This window comes from Ascaphus truei, chromosome 3 (assembly GCF_040206685.1).
Source record: "Ascaphus truei isolate aAscTru1 chromosome 3, aAscTru1.hap1, whole genome shotgun sequence".
Lineage (NCBI taxonomy): Eukaryota > Metazoa > Chordata > Amphibia > Anura > Ascaphidae > Ascaphus > Ascaphus truei.
Genome location: NC_134485.1, coordinates 336,095,517 through 336,117,111, shown reverse-complemented (window position 1 = coordinate 336,117,111; position 21,595 = coordinate 336,095,517).

Genomic DNA, 21,595 nt, shown 5'->3' with positions numbered 1-21,595 from the left:
ACACCGTTCCAAAGGTGTTGGGGTGGAGACCTGGGACCGATTCCATGACGTCTTTAGCCCTGATCATTTTGTAGATGACCTTGGGTTCCACAGGTCTGGTTTTACTCCCTCCAGATTGTTCTGCCTCACAAACTTCTTCACGTCCTTGTAGAACCAGGGCGTGCGCCAGCTGTAAGGGATGGAGCTGTCCCACTTGTCCCACCCCAGTGCTCTCCAGAGCGGCAGGAGTAGGAGGCGGGACATGGAGTAGCCAGAGGAGTCTTTGTCGCAGTCTCTCAGGGTGATCCGCACGCAGTTGCTTACAAAGAAGGCGCGCAGCATAGTGGGGATGTCGGGGATTCCTCTACCCCCCTTGTGCGGCTCTTTGTACATCACCTCGCGCTTTCCCCTCTCAAACTTGGCCCCCCAGACAAAGCGGAACACTGCCATGGATATCTCCTGGCAGGTTCTGGTCGAAGGCGGGTATGCCTGGGCCACGTACTGCAGGACAGGGAGGATCTCGTTCAGCAGTACCAGCTTTTTCCCCTCAATGGTGAGGGGTCTGAGGCGCCACAATCCGATCTTCTGCTTCACCCTGTTCAGCCTCTCGTTCCAGCTCTTCAGGGCAGCGGCCTCGCTCCCCACACCAAACCAGACTCCAAGGATTTGAATGAGGCCTGCTCTGATGGGGAACGGGAGGGGGTCGGCAGTCAGGTTCCAAAGCCCAAATAGCTTGGTCTCTGACTTCCCGCAGTTGACTTTTGCTCCTGAAGCTTTCCCGAAATCCTCGCACGTCTGGACCAGCGTCTTCACCGACCGGCTATCTGCGCAGAAGATGGTGACGTCATCCATGTAGAGCGAGCACTTCACTTCGCGTCTCTGGGGTCCTGGCACGACGATCCCTCTGATCTCTGCGTCTCGTCTGATGCACTGGGTGAAGAGCTCTATACAACAGACAAAAAGGAGAGGTGAAAGAGGGCAGCCCTGCCTAACCCCTGAGAGGACAGGGAAGGGTTTAGTCTTCCATCCGTTCACGATCGGTCTCATCAGTGTGGGGCTGGTTAACTGGGTATGCAAAGAAGCTATGGGATAGGCTATACCATAATACTGAGTTAAGTTATGGTGAGTAAAAAAAGTGACAAAAACCCTCCACAGGAAAGCAAATATGCAAATACAACTGTATGCTCATCTGCATGTCTTAGGCAGGTCTGCAACCCCACCTTTCACCATTATCACCCAGCATACAGCACTTCCACTGCAGCAAGGGATTCTGGGAAATGACATGCAAATGAGCACTCAGTGCCATATATATATATATATATATATATATATATATATACAATTGTGTGTGTCTTGTATCCAAGTGCTCGGATCCTTCACAGGTGGAGGCGCTGTCACGGACGACTCAGGTACACACCAGGCTCACTTTAGCTGAGGATCAGGCCTCCTGTGAGCCTACAGGTAACAGCGCATCACACATAGTCATCCTAGACACGGGGTAAAGTGGGCTACAGTAGGATCTCTTAGAATCTGTTTGATAGGTTTTATTGGCCATCTCTAGCCTATGGACCTCTTTGCTCAGTAACTCTGTTCTGGCTAACCTCTGTTTTTTCCGAAATGAGGCCATGGTTATTAATTTGGGGACTGTCTTGTGCTCTTCCCACAGTGTGGAAAGCGAAGAAACACTACCTGAGTTTAGTTGAAAATAGTTTGTAATCTCATCTACAATCTCGGATACAATCTCTGGTATTTTGAGTAGACTCGTTAATTCTCCATGAAAAGTGCAGGCGTATGTTCATTTGGCTAGGTATGGGGAGCGCTATCATTGCGTGATCAGACCATGTGATTCCATGAATCTGGACGAGCTTGTCCTGGAAATCAGGGGTGAATCTACAAGCAGGTAATCTAATCTGGAATACACCTGGTGTGGCGTGGAGAAAACGTGTAATCTCTCCCTGTGGGATTCAGTTCCATCCAGGAGTCTATCAACCCAAGTGATCTAAGACATTCTACAAGCCTCTTGGAGTCTCCACTTAAGCGAACTGTGTGCTCCCAGGTGGGGGTTTGGACCTACAGCATCAAGTACTTCATCTATGATCAGTTTGATATCCCTCCCAATATGAGGCAGCCCTTGAGTGTTTTTCACAATATACCAAAAAATGTGTCAAATAAATTTTGTTTGTTTGTATTTGGCGCATACACAATAGCTAAAGTTATTTTGGACCCGTACAGGGAACCAGTGAGGATCAGGAATCTCCCTTCTCTGTCTGCTCTGGCCTGTATTGTTACAAAGGTGATTTATTTATGGATTAAGATGGCTACCCATCTCTTTTTAACCTGTGCAGAAGCTTGGTATACCTTTTGAAAAGTTTTGTCAAAGAGCCTCTGTCCTTCTGAGTGCTTAAGGTGGGTTTCTTGTAAGAAGAGGAAGTCACCGGCATGTTTCTTATAATCTGTCATCGCCATACGACATTTCTGAGGGCTGTTTAGCCCTTTTGTATTACAGTATGTGAGATTACCTTGATTGGCAGGAGAGTTTGAGGCGGATACCTGCTTGTGAAGTGTAATACCTCGTTTGGCAATTGAACAACCATAAATCTTGTAATCTGTTTGAGAGGGGGAGAAACACAAATGGGGGGTGGGGACAGTAGTAGGAGTCTGAGAGATACCCAGACATGACAAACCATAGGTCAGGGATTGTGGAGGGATTAGGGCTTTTACTGTGAGGAGAGACACAGAGGTACATGAACAACAAAAGACCAAAAGAGGAATGATATGCAGGGAACGGACAGCGGAATTTAGTTAACTTTCAACAATTATAAAGGAAAACATTTACCATTTTTACAACTTGCATCTCATATTAAACACATCTAAGGGTATTTGAAAAAATTCTAGAATCAGCATTTAGTAACCTGAGTGATAGTTCCAAGTGGGCCGGGCATGTCAGGTCAGGGGCAGCCATTGTTTTTGTATATAATTAGCTTTGAGGATACACAGTAACCTCATGGGACATCATTTCTGTTGCTCTTTAAAGTAATGTCATGTTATGAGCCCTTATTGGGGGTCTAGTCCTAAGAAAGGAGCCAGTCCAACCAAATTGTAAGTTTATATTTGGGTGGTGCAGGAGAAATATAGAAACATAGAAATTCTTGGCAGATAAGAAGAATTTTACCCACGTAGGCCTAGATACACCAGGCTCTGTTAAATCAGGAAATATAAAGTGACATTACCTAAAACAGGAACACACATTATGGTGCCTAACTTGGCACTGCACCCACAAAGCTAATTATACTGTATGCAAAAACAATGTCCATATTACATCTAAGTAGCATAAGGTTCACACCCTGTTATAACAGGATAATGCTGATACTATACATCTCATATGCAGTGACCTTGGCCCCTTGCAGACGCCCTGCCCATAACACCCTCCTTCTGTCTCTGTAAGTTCTCCCCACTTACCACTTAGATTGTAAGCTCTACGGGGCAGGGACTCTTTCCTATTGTTTTATGGCTGAAGCGATTATTCCCATTGTGTATTGCCCTTCCCATATTATATCACGTGTATTGTAAAGCGCTATGTACCTGGATGGCGCTATAAAGATACGTACATACATACATGGTTACATTATCTTCCAATGACATGACATTATGCCAGTCGTGATGTATCTCCTATCCCGACCCTGGATCAGGGCTTTCGCTGTAGTGGAGAGAGAGAGACGAGAGGAAAATAATGTTGCAAATGAATGATATTTTTTTGTAACTGTGGCATTATTCCCATCTATACACTGCAAAAGCCTTTTATCAGGGGCTACAATTACCAAAGACTTCAATAACAACATTAAGCCCCTGTGTACACCCTAACGGAGTCTAGTAAATAGTGCATAATATGATAACACCGCATTTGCATATAATTTGCATGCCATTACAGTTAATCCATGTTTTCTCCTCTAAAAAACATAGCGTAACTGCACTATTGTCCTTAGTACATACAGCGTTACTGTTAACGTGATGTTATTTTATGTTTGCTTCATGTTAAGTAGCCTTTTCCCATCTATTGTGAAGCCTCAGAACCTCTGCTTACTTTTATATTTATATTCAATGTATCTCCGTCAAGTCATTTTCAGCAGTCAATATTTATATGTATATACATTTTTGTGCTAACAAACTGCATCAAATATAAGACAGTTGACTGACGAGAGCCGTACATTTCATGTATGTGCAAGTAAAAAAAAACAAAAAAAAACTTTTTTTGATGTTGAAACCCAACCTGCTTCAGGAAGTCTGATTTACATTGATCTCATTGAGGCTTTGGGAGAAGATACATTTTTCCAGGTAGATATGCAGACATCCCGTGACCAGCAGAAGAGTGCCTGTATGTGCAGGGGGATCAGGACATTGGTGCTGGTTCAAAATGTGCCAAATGGTTTTTTTTCGAATGATTGCGGTAGGATTGGCCACTTCAGGGCATATTAAGTTACCCCCTCAGGAACGAGTCACAGATTGTTAATTGACCGGGTTGGAGAATTTTGGACAAGATGTCTGAAGACTTGGGCTATAGACTGTTGTTTTTTTTTTACACATTGAAATAACTTCAATAAACCTTGCTTGGTTCGCTTTTCACAACTGGAGCAACACGTATTTCTTCTTTTACAATGCACCTACATGCAAATATCCCACATCACTTCCTAAATTAAGTACAATAGATACATAACATGAGTAAATAGTTCCTGTATACAAAGTATAAACACCGAACAAGCAAAAGCAAAAAAAAAAAAATGCAAACTGGTTTATTTTTGTACTTTTGCCAACTCTATGATCAATTAACCTGTCAGTATGATTACTGATGATTTTATATGTTAGCATATCTTTAAATGGCACTATTGGAACTTTTTTTTTTTAATAAAAACACTTGACACTTTTGCACTCAGCTGGTTCCAACTCAAGAAAAGATTCAGATGTTACAGTTTATTTAAAGGCCCTATGATAAACGTTCCTATAAATAGTTGTTCACCAGCTTTCAAGGCCCCACAAGTCTTCTCATGTTTACGGTCTTATAACCTGTAACAAATCTACACTTCTATAGGTAATCGTGTTACTACTAAAATACACTCAAAACATGCCAGGACGAATCTACTATAAAAGTAGAAATTCCCTTCATTTTTACGTTTTGTAGCGTATTGGTGCGTGCACAGTATTTCCATCATTTATGACTGTGCCATTTATTTGGCTGCGTTCTAAGATAAGTAATAGTGTACATGTGAAGTGTCTGAAGAGTTACATTGGAGGTGAATTGGAGTTGAAGAAGAAAAGAAGAACTGGATAAAGCAATTTAACATCAGCTCTGCAGCTGTTAGCATTTATCTTCTTTAATGCTCTCACAATCTACAGTATATACAACTTTTAAGATTAGAAATCACCATCACCTCTCCTCCATCTTTTCTCTCTCTCCTCTCTCTCTCCTTTTACTGGGGGACTTCAACTGTCAGATCCTCTTGTCTCCTGGGCATCTCACCTTCTCTCTTTAACTTCCTCCTTTGGCCTCCACCAATGGACCAATTCCAGCACCCACCAGGATGGTCACTAATTGGACCTAGTCTTTACTAAAAACTGTTCACTTTCTGATTTCTCCATCTCCCCCTTTCCACTCTCTGACCATCACCTCCTATCATTCACCACCATTCATTCCCCTCACCACCGTCCTACTTGTTTTAATCGCTACTTTCGAGACCTCCGCTCCATTGACCTCTCTGCTCTGAGATCTACCCTAAACGCTAACTTTTCTTCTCTCTCTCCTTCCTCTGAAACTGACAAGCTTGTCAACCTACAATTTTATGCTCTCCTCCTTGCTTTATCCACATGCCCCCACTTGGCTCTGGCACACCCATGCCTCTATCCCATGGCCTTGGTAGTAGCAGAAAGGAGAGGGAAGGAACAGAAGGAATTTCTTTGTGGATAGAACTTGAGGAGAAGTTAAGGAAGGGAAGTGGGAGGAGAAGGTTGGAGGAGGAAGTCAAATAGAGACAACAGATGGAATGGATTGTATTTGTGAGTTATGATGAGTGATGAAAACTAGTGTTGTTTGGCCTTACAGTTAAAACAAGAGAGGAAAAATGTATAGTGCAGAAAATCAGCCCGAGTCAGAGATTTCCTCCATAGGCGTTCAGAGGAGCAAGTGCAAGTGTGAAGAGAGCGTGTTTGTGAATTTAGCTAAGCCTCCTTCTTCCACGCTTAACTCCTTTTCTCTGGTTACAGAGTTGGAAGCTTCTAAGCTGATCTTCTATTCTCCCTCTACCACATGCCCCCCTGATCCCATCCCCTTTCACCTTATAAGATCTCTTAACCCTGTCTTAGTCCCCACTCTCACCACATCTTCAATTACTCCCTGGCCGCTGGCACTTTCCTCTTTTCCTTTAAGCATGTAGTGGGCGCACCTATTCTTAAAAAGAGCCTAGACCCTACGAGCCTTACTAACTACCACCCTGTATCTCTCCTGCCGTTTGCCTCCAAACTGCTAGAACGTTTCGTGTTTTCCCGTATGATCACATTTCTTAATTCCAACGCCCTCCTGGACCCTTTACAATCTGTCTTTTGTACAACTCACTCAACAGAGACTGTGCTTACTAGAGTAGCCAATGATCCTCATGAAGCTAAATCCCAAGGTCACTTTTCGCTATTATTCCTACTCGATCTCTCTGCTGCTTTTGATACTGTGGATCACTCTCTTCTCCTGCATATTGTAACCTCTCTTGGTATCCGCAACAGAGCCCTATCCTGGTTCTCATCTTACCTCTCTCATCACACATTTTCTGTCGCTGTTGCTAATATGTTTTCGTCTCCTGTTGATCTGTCTGTTGCTGTACCTCAGGGTTCTGTTCTCCTTTTCTCTCTCTACACACTATCACTCAGTGACCTCATCAACCCTTTTGACCTTAGCTATCATCTCTATGTAGATGATACACAGATTTATCTATCCACCCCACCCCTCACTCCTGAAATCCAGTCCCAAGGCCAAATTGCCACCTGGCTATATCCTTGTGAATGGTGCTCCACTGCCTTAAATTTAATGTGTAAAACTGAGCTCCTCATATTTCCCCCTAACTTTGGCCTAATACACCCCGTTCCCATCACACTAATCGGTACTACCATCTATCCTGCCGCCAAAGCACGTTGCCTAGGAGTGACATTTGACTCTTTCCTTTTCTTTTCACATTCACGGTATGGCTAAAATGTCTTGCTTCTTCCTCCATATATTACCAACATCTGCCCTTTCCTCTGTCAATCTACTGCTAAAACTTGAATGCATGCCCTTATCCTATCCCGTCCAGATTACTGTAACATACTGCTAACTTCATTACAACTTTCTCGCCTGCAATCAATCCAAAATTCATCTGCAAGAATAATTTCACTTTCTCCCAAAACAGTATCCATTCATCTCTTCCTTAAATCCCTCTCCTAAATCCCATCAAATTTTGAATCACCTACAAAGTTCTCCTTCTTACCTTTAAGGCTCTACACTCACCTGCTCCTTCCTACATATCACCTTTCATCTCTCGCTATGCCCCTGCTCGTCTCCTGAGCACTACCCATAACTGTCTTCTTTCCACCCCTTTCATACCTACAGCTCTCTATATCACCTTAAACCATTTCCCCTCACTGCACCTTATGTATGGAACTCCCTCACACTCAGTATATGCCAAGCACCTCCTCTCCCAACCTCCAAGACAAACCTGAAAACCCACCTCTTAAATTAAGCTTCTCTGGACTTATGGCTATTGTTCCACAGTCACTCCTGCCAAGCACAACCATCTACTGCACTTATTCCCTCACCTGCTGTCTCTGTAAGTTTCCAACATACCACTTAGATTGTAAGCTCTTCGGGACAGGGATTTATTTTCTATTGTCTGACTTTGTTGTGCCTATTGTATTATAATTCCCTGTAAAGTGCTGAGTACTCTGTGGGCGCTACATAACTAAAGATATACATACACACATATATTTATGCCCTAAAAGCAACATTTGATATACTCAGCATAAAAAAAGATGAAAGATGTCATCTATACAGTATACAGTTTAGTGTAGAAATCAGTGTAGTGTAGAAATCTTACCTCAGATGTTCTCAGCTTCAGTGAAATTATTCATTCTATCAACACCCTGCATTGAAGGTTGCAGCTGTGATTTACGTAAGATAAACAAAAATATTAAATGCAAAAACTTTTAAGAGCCACAAAAACTCCACACCTGTGAAATGAAGATAAAGTTTGGTTGTTTGATCATTTTGTTTTGTAGTCTATGGGCTCGATTACACCAGATGCCGCTGAGCGTTCGCCCTCATTGGCTGGAACCGCTCATGTGATGCGGCGCCGCCAGCCAAGAACAAATCTGAGGATCGCGCCAGGAGACATCCACCCTGCAGTTCCACACGGCGCGCACGCCACAACAGGTATAAGCGCTGTTATTGGTTTTTGTTTTTTAACAATCTTTTTTTCCTTTATTGGAGATATAAAAAATTACAGGCAGTGGTTACAATCGATATGGTACATAACAATTTGATGGTAACTGAGCTTGATTGTCGGGTGGGTGCATAGTCTCCATAAATCGTTTTCTCGGTTTTTGGTAAGAAAAGAAGAGCAGGGGGAGACTCAGGGCGGGGTGATAGATGGGGACGACAGGAGAGGGGGAGAAAATGGTGGGGGAGGGTTGGGGGTAGTGGGATAGCACTCCTCTCTCGCTGCCACTTTAGGGGGAAGGTGGGTTAACCCTTCTAACTCTTTTGCCCGGCAAGTTATTCATCTATTGGGCCTAATCCGGGGGTAGAGTTCCAGAGCTGATCCAGGGCTCCCAGGTATTATAGAATTGTGGCATTTTTTGTTTTAGCATGGCCGTTAATTTTTCCATATTCATTACTATATTTATTCTGTTTACTACCGTCCTCCTTGAGGGTGCTTTCAGTTGCTTCCAGGCCGCTGCCACCGAGCATCTTGCCGCCGTAAGTATAGCAGAAGTCAACCTGGCTGCAGGGGCTGGGAGGTCCTCTATTGGGCTGCCCAGCACGTATGTCAGAGGGTCCAGGGGAACCTCCAGGCCCAGGGTTTCATCCAGTAATCTCTGAACTCTGGACCAGAACTGCTGGATCTCAGGACATGTCCACCAAATGTGGGCCATGTCACCCTTTTGTCCACATCCTCTCCAGCACAGGTCAGTTGCGCCGGGGAAGATCTGGCTCAATCTACTCGGGGTCAGGTACCATTGAAATAGTATTTTGTATATGTTTTCTTTTGTGATTGAGCAAATTGAAGTTTTAGGGGCTGCATCCCAGATGTCCTCCCAGTCCTCAAGATCTAATGGTATGCCGATGTCTATGCACCATTTTTGCATATAGGCATGAGTGGGTGAGGGAAGGGAGTTTTCTATTATTCTGTAGATTGCTGTGATTAGCCCTTTCTGATATTCTCTCACTTGGCAGAGGGTCTCAAATTTGGTCAGGGGGGGGAATTTTGACGACGGGGATAGAGCTCTAAGGAAATGCTTTATCTGTAAGAACGCGAAAATGGGGAGATGGGGGGCTGTTAGTTTATTTTTGAGCTCTTGGAAGGACAGAGCTTCATCATTCTCCAGCAGATCCGCAACCGTGCTAATATGTAGGTCTTCAAATAGACCGATCTGGGCTTAGGAGCACCCCGGAGGGAATTCAGGGTTCCCAAGTATGGGGGAGAGTTGGGAGGGGGGTGAAGTTAGGCCGTATTTCCCTCTATTTTTGGACCAAATAGACCACGTGCATTTTCATTGCTCCTAGTCCAAATCTCTGGGGAAGTTTTTCTTTGTGTTCTGGGGACCATAACAGTACTGGGAGGGGGACAGGGGAAACATAGCTGGCCTCTATTTCCAGCCAGCAGGCCAAACTCGGAGGATTGTTCCAAACCACAGCTTGTCTGAGCTGGGCCGCGTGGTAGTATCTGACCACGTCAGGCACTCCCAGTCCTCCTCTTGTCTTTGCTGCCATGAGAACTGACCTCGGGACTCTGGGTTTTCGTTGCTTCCATATAAAATGCATAATTTGCGTTTGTATATTTCTCAATTCGGCTAGTGGGATTGGGATTGGGAGGGGGGGGACCCTTGAGAGTGGGTGAGATTAGGGCTATTTCCCTGAACACATTCATAATTCACCTCATATTAGTATACATTTTGTTAAGTTGCAGTTTTAGGCAAACAAATTCAAGGTAATGATTAACTCCTGCTTCGCTTCATCTTAGCAAACATCATGGGAAACTGTGGTTTTTCACAAGCAACTTCAAGACGACAGTTCCCCTCTGTATTTTATCTAGTCAGGGGAGCTGGGGAGGAGAGGAGGGGGGGTGGGGGGGAGGGTGGAAGGGGGGGGGCCTTGGGGGGGAGGGGGTGGGGGGGGGGGGATAGGGGTTTCACATAGCTTCCTTGCTGCTACGGATTGCGGGTACATTCTATTTTTTTCACATTCTTGAGAAATGTAATTCTTTGAGCTGCGAGCAGGTAGGTGGGTGCGAGACATCTTGGTCAACTTGTATTTTTACGTCTCAGGATCTAAATAGGGACACTCGGGTGTGGGTGGGGGGGGGAGGGGGAAGAACCTTGAGGGTGGGGGGAAAGTAGGGCTATGTCTCTGAACACAGTCATAATTCACATCCTATAGGCATACATTTTGTTGCGGTTTTGGGCAAACAAATCCAAGACAGTGATTAACCCCTGCTTCGCCTCGTCTTGGTAAACATCATGATAAACTGTGATTATTCACAAACAGCTTCAAGACAACAGTTCACATCTGTATTCTACCTGGTTAGAGGGGGAGGGGGGGGGGGTGGGGGAGGGGGAGGGGAGGGGGGAAGGGAGGGGGGAGGGAGGGGTGGGGGTGGGGATAGAGGGTTCCCATAAATTCCTTGCTTTTACAGATTACTGGTACATTCTTTAAAGTTATAACCGGCGGTGTCATATACCTATGCAATATCTGGTCCGCGGTTAACCCCAGCCTACTCGTACCTCCGTTCCACCCGGAGGGGGGGTAGGGGTGGGTCGTCGGGGATAGGGGGGGAGCATGGGGGGGAAGGAGCGGGGAGGGGGGAGAGGCATATATGATAGACCTTCGGCATGTACATAGCATTATTTGGTGTTCAATGCGCGCTTTAGTTCTCAGACCCGTGAGGGGTTTGTGGGATTCCTGCCATAGTTCGGGGTGGCCTCGTTGGTCCGGGGACACAAGAGGTATCGGGGAGGGGGGGGTGTGTGGTAGGGGCTTTTTGGCCGGTGGAGGCAGATAAAAATGTCCTGAGGGCTTCATGGGTTTATTTTTAGAGTTAGCTATAGAGTGGGAATGCAAGGAACTCGTGAGGAGTTGGGGGTTTGGGTAGGGGGGGAGGGGGAGGTGGGGGGGGAGGGGGGGGTCACTCCATCTATGACCAGAGGGGTGAGCGGGGGGGGGGAGGGGGTTGAGTGTGAGGGGGGGGATGGGGTGGTTGTTTTCATTCGACCTGATATCTGGATTTTGCAGCAGGGGGGGGGTACGAGTTGTCCATGGGAAGTTCGGAGGGTCAGCGACTCTGCCAGTGTGGGTGTCCTGGTGCTGCTGGGACCCCTTCTTTCGGGGGTGTAGAGCCGGGGGGGTGGGGTGAGGGGGTAAAACAAGGGGGGGTCGCTACTTCTCAGGGTAGCATAGCAGCTTTGGGCCGGTAGGGCTTTCTTTTAAGTTAGAGGAGCGGAACCCTCAGTGGTGGCGACGCAGTAGGTATCTGTCCTCGGTTCATCCCGGGTTGGATCTGTAGGCGGAGGGATCCGCGGCGCCGTCTCACCATCGGTTGTTTCGCCAGGATCTCGGCGTTGGAGGTCGGTCTTCTGTCGGCTCGTGCTGGGAATCAGTGCAGTGTGGAGCGGAGGGGGAGAGGTAAGGGGGAGGAGGGGGGAGAGAAGGGGAGGGGGGGAGAGGGAGGAGAGGGGGGGAGAGGGAGGAGAGGGGGGGAGAGGGAGGGGGGAGGGAGAGGCAAGGGGGGGGGGATGGTAGGAGATGAGAGGTGGGGGGGTGGAGACCTGGGTTATGGTGGGGGGGGGTTACTCCAGATGTGACTTCGTTGGAGAAGGTTAGGGGGTGCTGTTAGGGGGAAGTTGTGTGAGTGGGGTGGGTATCAGGTATGGAGGGGGGGGGGTTGACTGGAGCACGGTGATCTGCCGTTTTGGTGCTGCATTGCAGGCCTTGCTGCTCACTGGGTCTTTTGGCTGGCAATTCTTTCGGATGCTCTCGGTGTTTCGGCCGGGTCCGACCGCGTTGTTCTGGGAGGACTTCTCTCTCTTTCCTCTTCTCTCTGGGGGGTGACACCAATCGCTTTGAGGAACTCCTTGATGTCCTCAGGGTCGGAGATGGTGTAAAATTGCCCGTCCCTTGGGACAATAAGTTTGAAGGGGGAGCCCCAGCGGTAGGAGATTCCGCGGTCCCTGAGGAGAGCTGTGAGAGGTTTCATCCCCTGTCTCTTCAGGACTGTTGATCTGGAGAGATCATTGAATATTTGGATTGTGCAGTCGTCCATTTTGACGTCTCCCGCTCTTCTCGCAGCCGCAGAGATTTTTTCTTTTGCTGTGTATACGTGGTATTTCACTATCACGTCTCTTGGGCGATTAGGGTCGGGTGATTTGGGACCAAGGGCTCTGTGTGCCCTATCAAGCTGGAGCTCATGTTCGGTGAGGTCGGGGACCAGCTTCAAGAACATCTGCCTGATGTTGGGAGGGATTCCGGCGGGACTGCCTCAGGGATCCCCCTGAAACGCAGGTTCTGCCTGCGGTCCCTGTTCTCGTGGTCTTCTGTTGTGTTTTTCAGAGCGGCAATCTCGTGTCCCATTCTTGCTAAGTCGTCCTCAAAGTTAGAGTGTGTGTCCGCGATCGTGGAGATTTGTGCTTCCACTGCTTCTGTTCGCGCGGTTAATTTGCTGACATCTGCCCTTATATCTCGTAAGACCTTCTCGAGGTCCTGCACGAACCCTTTTCGCATCCTGAGAAGGGCCTCGAAAAAAGCGGGGTTCAGCTCCTGCTGGGCTGGGTTTGTCTGCTGGAGTTCTGCCGCCTCCGCGGCGTCCTCCTGCTCCTCGGCGCCATCTTGGGAATCCGAGGTCGGCTCCATCTGGCGCTGTGCCGGTTGAAAAAACTTTGTTACGGGGTTCGGCGCTTTCTTTTGATTCTTCCCCGTCATGCCTGGCTACTTTGGGGAGGTTGCTGTGCACTTTTTAGGGTGATATCGTGCCGTTTGGGGTGCTTTTCTGTTAGCGTTATGGGGAGGGTGTCGGGAGCTCTCTTCCTACCCTTCCATTCACGGTGACGTCACCGGAAGTCTCTCTGTTATTGTTTTTTTAATGTTGCTTTTCAGGCGCGCTACTACACGCGGTGCCGCATGTGTTTTTCTGCATAATCACGGCCTAAATCTTTTAAAGCGCAGTGCCACTTTCCCAGTGTCTGTTTGTCTCTTCCTTAAATTCCTTTCTTGGCTTCCCATCAAATTCTGTATCACCTACAAAGTTCTCCTCCTCACTCTCAAGGCTTTACTCCTCCGCACCTCCCTATGGGGGCTGATTCACTAAGCAGTGATAACTGCTTTTAAACATGATAAATGCCTTTAGGACCAATACTGCCTGCTGCGCGATTCACTAAGCAGTGATAACATTGCTTTATCGGCCGTAAAAGGCATTTTTTCAGCCAGTGAAAAAAAATACTTCCGATCAGGCAAAAAACGGCAAACGCGCCATTTTTTGTCAGTCAGCGCGATTCACTAAGCAGTTATAAGTGAATCGTACTTTAAAAGCACACCAGATTTTTGCACCAGCTAAAGGCTGGCGCAAAAGAAATGGAGCCATGAAGAAAATCATTGTTTACTTTTTTTTGGCCACACAATTAATACAACAGGCCGGCGGGAGTCCAGGGCCCATGGGTGATCCCTGAAGGAGTCTGGGGCCCACAGGTGATCCTCGCAGGAGTCTGGGGCCCATGGGTGATCCCCGCGGGAGTCCAGTGCTCTCGGGTGATCTCCGCGGGTGTCCGGGGGCCCTCGGGTGGTCCCTGCAGGTGTCCGGGGGTCACCGCTGGCCTGTGATACCAATCCTGTGCATTAAAAAAAAAATGGAAATAAATACACCCCCCTCCCCTCTAACACATACAGTACAATAATGGTCAAAATTGCTACAATCCAGATATGGATAATAGTACATTTGCCCATTAAAAATAAAACATTAACAAGCAGAAATAAAGTAAATACATCTTTCACTCACCCCTGCCAGGCTGCCACGATGAAGGCCATCCTCATCCTCATCACCGTACATGTCCTCCGTTACCACAAACAATACAGTACAATCAAAAATACAATCTAATGTCCCCGAACCCATTAATCAACTTAGCGGTTAGTAACCGCTATAGTAATTAAGGGGTTAACCCACCCTCTCCCACTACCCACCCGGGAAGCCTAACCACTCTCCCCAGGCAACTACCCCCACACTTCATTGGTACAGTGGGTACATCATGCTCATATAATATGGGCATGATTTACCACTATTGCAAGAAATGGTGAAGGAATAAAAAAACAGACCCAAATAAAACACATAACATTGCAAAATGAACATATTACTAATGACAATCAAACAATTGAATGGCCCAGTGGGTACATTATGCCAGTAAATGGTCAATCTAAAAATAAACAATCAAAAACAAGATCCAATGCATTCAAAACAATTTCAAACTAAAAACAAATAAAGAAGTAAACCGAACAAAATTACCACCAATCAATTAATCAAATCCAAAATAAAGACCAGAATAAACAATTAAAACACCAAAACAAAACCACGAATAAATAAAATAAATATCTAAATAAACTGCATAATTCAAAATCAAAAGTAAAAAAGTAATACAACATTAAAAAGCAAACATCAATCAAAAGCCAGAAATAAACTATTTAAAACACCAGAAAAAAATGCCTGAACACTCAATATGTAATATAAATAGCATACAAATTTAAAATCAAAGCAATATACATTTAAAATACATACAAGCAAGCATTTGCCAAAACAACCATTGCTTCTTACTGTATGTATGTATGTATGTATGTATGTATGTATGTATGTATGTATGTATGTATGTATAGCCCCAAAGAGCCATACATAAATACATTTGGAATGAATGTATAAAAAAAAAAATGCAATCACAAACAAAAATACAATAAAAAAACCTGTCAATGAAAAATAACATACATTCAATTTTTTTCCTTACCATTAGATGTCTTCGCCCTCTGATTCCCGTGGTCTCTGCAAGCTCTCGAACCAATCCACGATCCCAAACAGCAACGGGCCACAGGTAAAATAAAATCCAAAATCCTCTTCTACTTTCTTTTTCTTCATCTGTAAATTATAATCCAATTTTGGGGTCTTCAATCTTCTTCTTCATCTGTATCTTCTTCTTCATCCAGCACGCCCTTGTATGCCGATTGGAGGAGGCCCTCCCTCCGAGGCTTCTTGCCGTCAATTGAAGCTGCACAGGCTTTTATAGGCCTGTGACGTCACTTTTGAGTGCAAATGGTTCAGACGCCTCTGATTGGCTGATTTTGGTGACGTCATGTAAAGGAAGTGAAGCCAGACAATCAGAATGGCTGTGCTTCCTTTCCCTTTAACATGACGTCAGCAAAAGCAACATGCCTTCCGTCACATGGTACTTCAGGCAGTCAGATTGGTACCGCAGGCCAGCAGGGACCCCCGGACACTGGCGGGGACCAGCCGAGGGCCCCCGGGCACCCGCGGGGACCAATCGATGGCCCCTGCCGGCCTATAGTAACATTCCTATGCTTTAAAAAAGAAATGTAATGTATGTTAGGGGGGTATAGGTGTTGTTGGGGGCACAGGGGGTGGGTGTCTAGTACATATTGCAAGGTTTATTGGGGGCAATTGCCACCAATAAAGCTGCTATTTGGCCATAACCCCTTCATTGCCTTAGCGGCTAGGTAATGAAGTTGCTTTAATGTATTTTTTTTCAATAGTGTGCGGGAGCAGCAGGGGGTCTCCTGAGCTGAACCGCTTTGATTTCTGGCTCGGGGACCGCCTGCTTCCCGAGTTACAGGCCCAGGTATGGGGCATTGGATGCCAGTGTTGCCGCCATTTTTTTTTTTTGAATAACATTTATTTTTATTAGACTGTTTGCAGATATATTTCATACATTTCATTGTAGCATATTGTATGTACATGGAACATCGACGCGGGACATTTAAATAATGGAGGAGATACCAGCACCCCATATCTGGGCTTGTAACTCGAGAAGGAGGGGGTCCCTGACTCTGAAATCAATGCAGTTAATCTCGGGAGACCCCCTGCTCCTGCACACTATTAATAAGAATTACATTACTGCAGCTTCATTACCATAGTGGATAGCCGCTACGGTAATTAATTATTTTTTATTGATATGTGTGTTTTGACCATAGTGTACATGAGCAGGGGGTCTCCTGAGCTGAACCGCATTGGTTTCAGCCTTGGGGACCCCCTGCTTCCTGAGATATAGGCCCCGTTGGGGTTTGCTGGTATCCCCTGTGCTTTTAAAGCTCCCACGTCACGTGACCGGGGGATTTAAATCCTGCAGGGGGATACCGGCACCCCATAACGGGGCCTGTATCTCAAGAAGTTGGGGGCCCCCCGAGGCTGAAACCAATGCGGTTCATCTCAGGAGACCCCCTGCTCATGTACACTATGATCAAAATCAATATTCTTAATGCACGATCACCTGTAAGAGATGCAGCGTCTCCATGCAGCTCTTACAGGCTGCTTTTTTTCCAATCACCTATCGCGCTTTAGATTTTTAAGCACAATAGCAGGGGGAAAAAAACAGCTTGCGCGATCGGGAATATTTTTACCTGCACCTAACCAATTGCGCATCACTTCTTAATGAATCCTGTGTCTGGCTTCATTATTTATCTTGGGATTACAAATTTCCCAATCGGGTCCAAAAGCTCACTGCTTAAGAAATCGCCCCCTAAGTTTCAGCTTTGATGACACACTGTTCACCTGCTTGTCTCCTGTGCTCTGCCTATGTACTTTCCATCCATCTCAACTCAACTACTGCTCCTTCTTGCTCAAAACCATTTTTCCCTCATTGCCTCCTACCTGTAGTATTTCCTTACTTTTAATATAATAATAATAATAATAATAATAATACACCAAGCAACTTCTCTCGCCACCTTAAATCCAAATCTAAAAGCACAGCTTCTAAATGAAGCATTTTAATACTGTAGCTTGGGCTCATGGCTACCCCTAAGACCCACGAGGCACTTACCCTAAGACCCACGAGGCACTTACCCATACGGCCTTCCACGGCATATACATATGTCTCCCTTTTCTGTCTCTGTAAGTCTCCCAACATGTTACTTAGATTATAAGATCTCTGGTGCAGGGATTCTTTTTCCTATTTTATGCTTTTATTTTATTGCGTTTCATTTTATATTTCTTACGTCATCTTGTAAAGCGCATGCATACATTGTTGGTGCTTGGTAAATAAAAATTATACATACCCAGATAAGTACTCTAACAAATAGTAGATATGTTGGAAACTTTCCCAGTTCAAAATATTTCTAAAGAAATGTGTGAATTAGAGAAATGTTTAGGCAAACACAGGGTCAAAAAGTTTCATTCTATCTTTATTTATGTGACTATTAATAACATTCCCCAATATACAGTATAAAAGTATTTGCCAAACTTCTTTTTGTGAAATCGTTGTCAAAGTTGGTGTTATTTTGTTCTTTAACTTAGATATTTGCAGCTGGTGTTGTTGTAAAGTTTCATATCTTTGTGACTTTCTTGTCAGCAGGGAATTTTTTAAAGTCGTCAAATTCATGGGTTCAGCAAGCTGAGCTGCCGTGATGCATTAGAAAACATTTTACCTCCATCGCAAGAAGATACCAAACCTTCGAGATATTGTCCGCAAAACTTTTAGGCTACGGCAGGCAGTTATTGTATAATTATATCTGCACAGCTCAGTATGAGGGTTACTGTGCTGTATTATATTAATTCGTTCTGCCTACTGTAGGTAGACATGCAAGACGGTTGTCAGTCAGGGCTTCATATTTCTTATCAACCTCACAACATTGCTGTGTTTGTAATCCATCCAGACAGTTTTACTTACTCAGCTACTATATTATGATGGGTGACATTCCTCTGTCCCCTAATATGTAGCTAAAATATTTCCTGAACGGAAGAAGGGTGAGAGTAAGCAGACGGAGGAGATCTTGCTCTGGTGTCCCCTTGGTTCAAGTTAGAATACATTATCTTTACATTTGACAAGTAGGTAGCACTGCATCATTGTTCTGTGAGAACATTCTAGAGCTCTGATAAGATTCAGCCTGTGAGGGTAATGTAATAACAGACCAGACAGATCAACGTATGGTCCATATTGCTGACACTAGGATACCTGCTTACGGTAATTATATGCAAAAACAATGGCCGTTGTTTATCTCATTAACATGGGCTCAATGTCAGGTTACATTAGCACTGCCTTGCGTTATCTTCAAATAAGGTGTAACGCCTGTCTTACCTAAGGGTGCCGTTACTCCCATCCGGACCCTGAAATACGGGTTTTGCTGGAGAGACGTATGTGGTGAGATACCTGTGCACAAGAAGGAACCCACCTGAGATAACTGGTAAATACGCTAATTTAAATATGTATAAAAAATATTCAAATTATTTAAATGAGCCTATTTCCCAGGTACCTCAGGTGGGTTCCGTTTTGTTCACAGGTGTCTCTCCATGTATTTTATAAAGGTGTGTTTGGGGAGGTATTTAAGTCACTCAGTACTGTGGAAAAAGACTCTGGTTAAAAATATGCTTATTAAAGGCATAAAACAGGGTTAACGTTAGGTTATTCTCTTTAGTGCATAGGCATTACTATTAACCTAATGTTAATTACATTTAGCATTAGGTTAAATAGCCTAATGGAGCTTAGTGCATCTGGGCCTCCATTGGCTATTGTTAAGGAGGCTTACTAGAGAGCCAAATTACAGTGCCAATGTGCCCAATGGAATGTGTACAGTATGTGTTCCAAGCACAGGATAAGTCCAGTGATTTTGGTACTATTGCTTGCTAGCAAGGGAATTCATATTGGCCATGTTTAGTTAGCTATCTATGCAAACTATTAACATTTCTCTGCTACTGAATTGGGTGCCCTCCAGTTTGGCATAAATTAAAAATAAATACATTCAGAAGACAGGAGGCTGCTGCTGCTTGAGGGATGTTCAGAACGTCTGTCACTAATCTCCTTTGCTGTGTAGTGGCTGAGGGACATATTTACTAAGCAGTACTATGCCACAAGACACTTTTCCACACAGAAAAACACCTTGTGGTCGATTTTATTTGAACTATATTTACTTTGCGTAGTAAATACGAGCCTTATTGTCATTTCATGAGGCTTCATGTCTTATAGGGCAGCTATAACAAAGGGGACCGTTGTCTATGAATCTTTTGGGGGTAGAAAGTTGATTTTAAGGAATATAGACTATTTCCCCCCACATCTGAGTTATTAAGAGAAAATGACAGGACAGACATATTACATGTTACAATACTATGTTCTATTTCAAGATCCAGATTGAAAAGCCGCACATCTAATGGAAATTACAGATTGCGCATGCCTGTGTCACAAGCAGGGGAAGGAATAGAGCTTCAATTTAGCAGCATGACTTGTGTGCATCCTCTAAATTAGGAATTAATGGAATGGCCCAGTAACAATTAGAAGTTGTTAATTAGATTATTTTTTTCACACACTAGATGATGGAATAACAGCATTGTAACAGATAGTTTTCTCTTTCACTGGTTCATCCACCTGTGTGATTTCTCATTGCAATTGCTTCAGTAAAGGTGAAGTTCCACGTAGCTGTTAAAGCCGTAAGGTGTCTGTCTTCAGGCAGCAGAAGGTATCGCACGGAATAACACTGCTTACTAACAATGACCATGAATGCTGTTGCTTCATGTGCTGTATGGAAGTGGAACTTCCTGTTTCGCTGTTTTGTAAAAGTAATGAGCACTGGTCCAGATGCACTAAGCACCACGGAATCAGGGCATTTTAACGGGTATCCACTAAGCTACATATGAGAGAGGGAACCATACGTTATTTAATGAGTAGCACTGGGTCAACGTTGGGTTATTTGCTTTAGGTGAAATAGGCTAACTGAGCTTAGTGCATATGGCTCACTACGTGCAACATTTTCTCCAGCAGGTCCTGCCCAAGGAAGAATCCCATGTGAGATGAACACGTGGTTGTAGGTTACAAGATACACGCTGAGATAGTGCTGCAGTTACAGCCATCATTAGAGTTCAGTTGCACAAGTTAACATCCTGTATATTTATGGGAGATAACATAGGCGGAGTAAAATGATCCACCTTCATACTTTGAACTGCTAGTTTATCGAGAATGCCGCATCGTTTTTGCCCTACAAAACTAGTCCTGCACCAATCAGCCGACATTGTGGCACGGAAAGAACATGTTCATATACTGCAGTGTTTCTTTTCTTCCCACTGCTTGCATCAGCAAAGGATGAGGGGGTGATTATGTGGAGCTGTGGAAGGAGTTAGTAGATGCTCACTGTCTTCCAATTTCTGTAGTTTAATGAAATAAACATATTACCTTACTTGCCTTTTCTTGGCTCTTTCATCACGATTATAGTGACAGCAGAATAAACTAAAAGAGCTTTGTTCAGGGGCGACTAGGAATGTTTTTCCCCTTCACTGCACAATGACAGGGGGGCCTTAAACACCCTACGTACCGAGAGCCAAGACTCTAATGGCTGAGATGAATGAGTACTGAACCAAATACCAATTACATTTGAGTGAAATCATTCGTATGTCTTTAACACAAAATAGATAGGGAGGCCGCTGATCTTGTTTGAGTTCTTAGCCAATGTATAATTTGCTTCGATCCTAACACTACTTCTTCATTAGTACATGGGGGATAATTCACGAAACTGCAGTAGTGCAGGTTGGGGCACTACCGCAAAGAAACTCCCATTTGCCAAGATCAGCACTAACGCAGTTTAATCAATAACTCCCATAGTGTTGAATGCTCCAGAAATGCTCAGTTTCCGAAAAAATCCTAATAACCGCATGCTATGACTTCTTTTAAACAGGCTGATACAGTCATTGAGCCCTAATCATTGCAAGTTTGGAATCGCTGCCTAGTTTGATACAACCTCTTATCCAGTCCATAACAAATACATATGCTAAGCTGCATTGTGACCCAAGTACATCTGAGTGATAGGGACCCTGTGTGCACGTTAGCTGTTATTAACTTTGAAAGAATAGTAACAAATATGATGGAACGCTCGCCTAGATCTTTAGCAAAAAGGTATATGTGATTTTGCTTCAGGTTACAATATAAATGAGTGTCCATAACCTGAAGGCAGTTTACAGCGTTCATACTATTAGAGACACAACAAAATAAAGAAACAGGTAACTTATATGTGCACTATGTACTGTATGTACTACACCATTTTTGATCACGTGAAAAATACATAACTGTAAGGTCACATAAATACATCATAAATGTGCACTTGTAAAATATCATTTTATCCCATCAATAAATAATGGCAAGGAGCCATTGATTT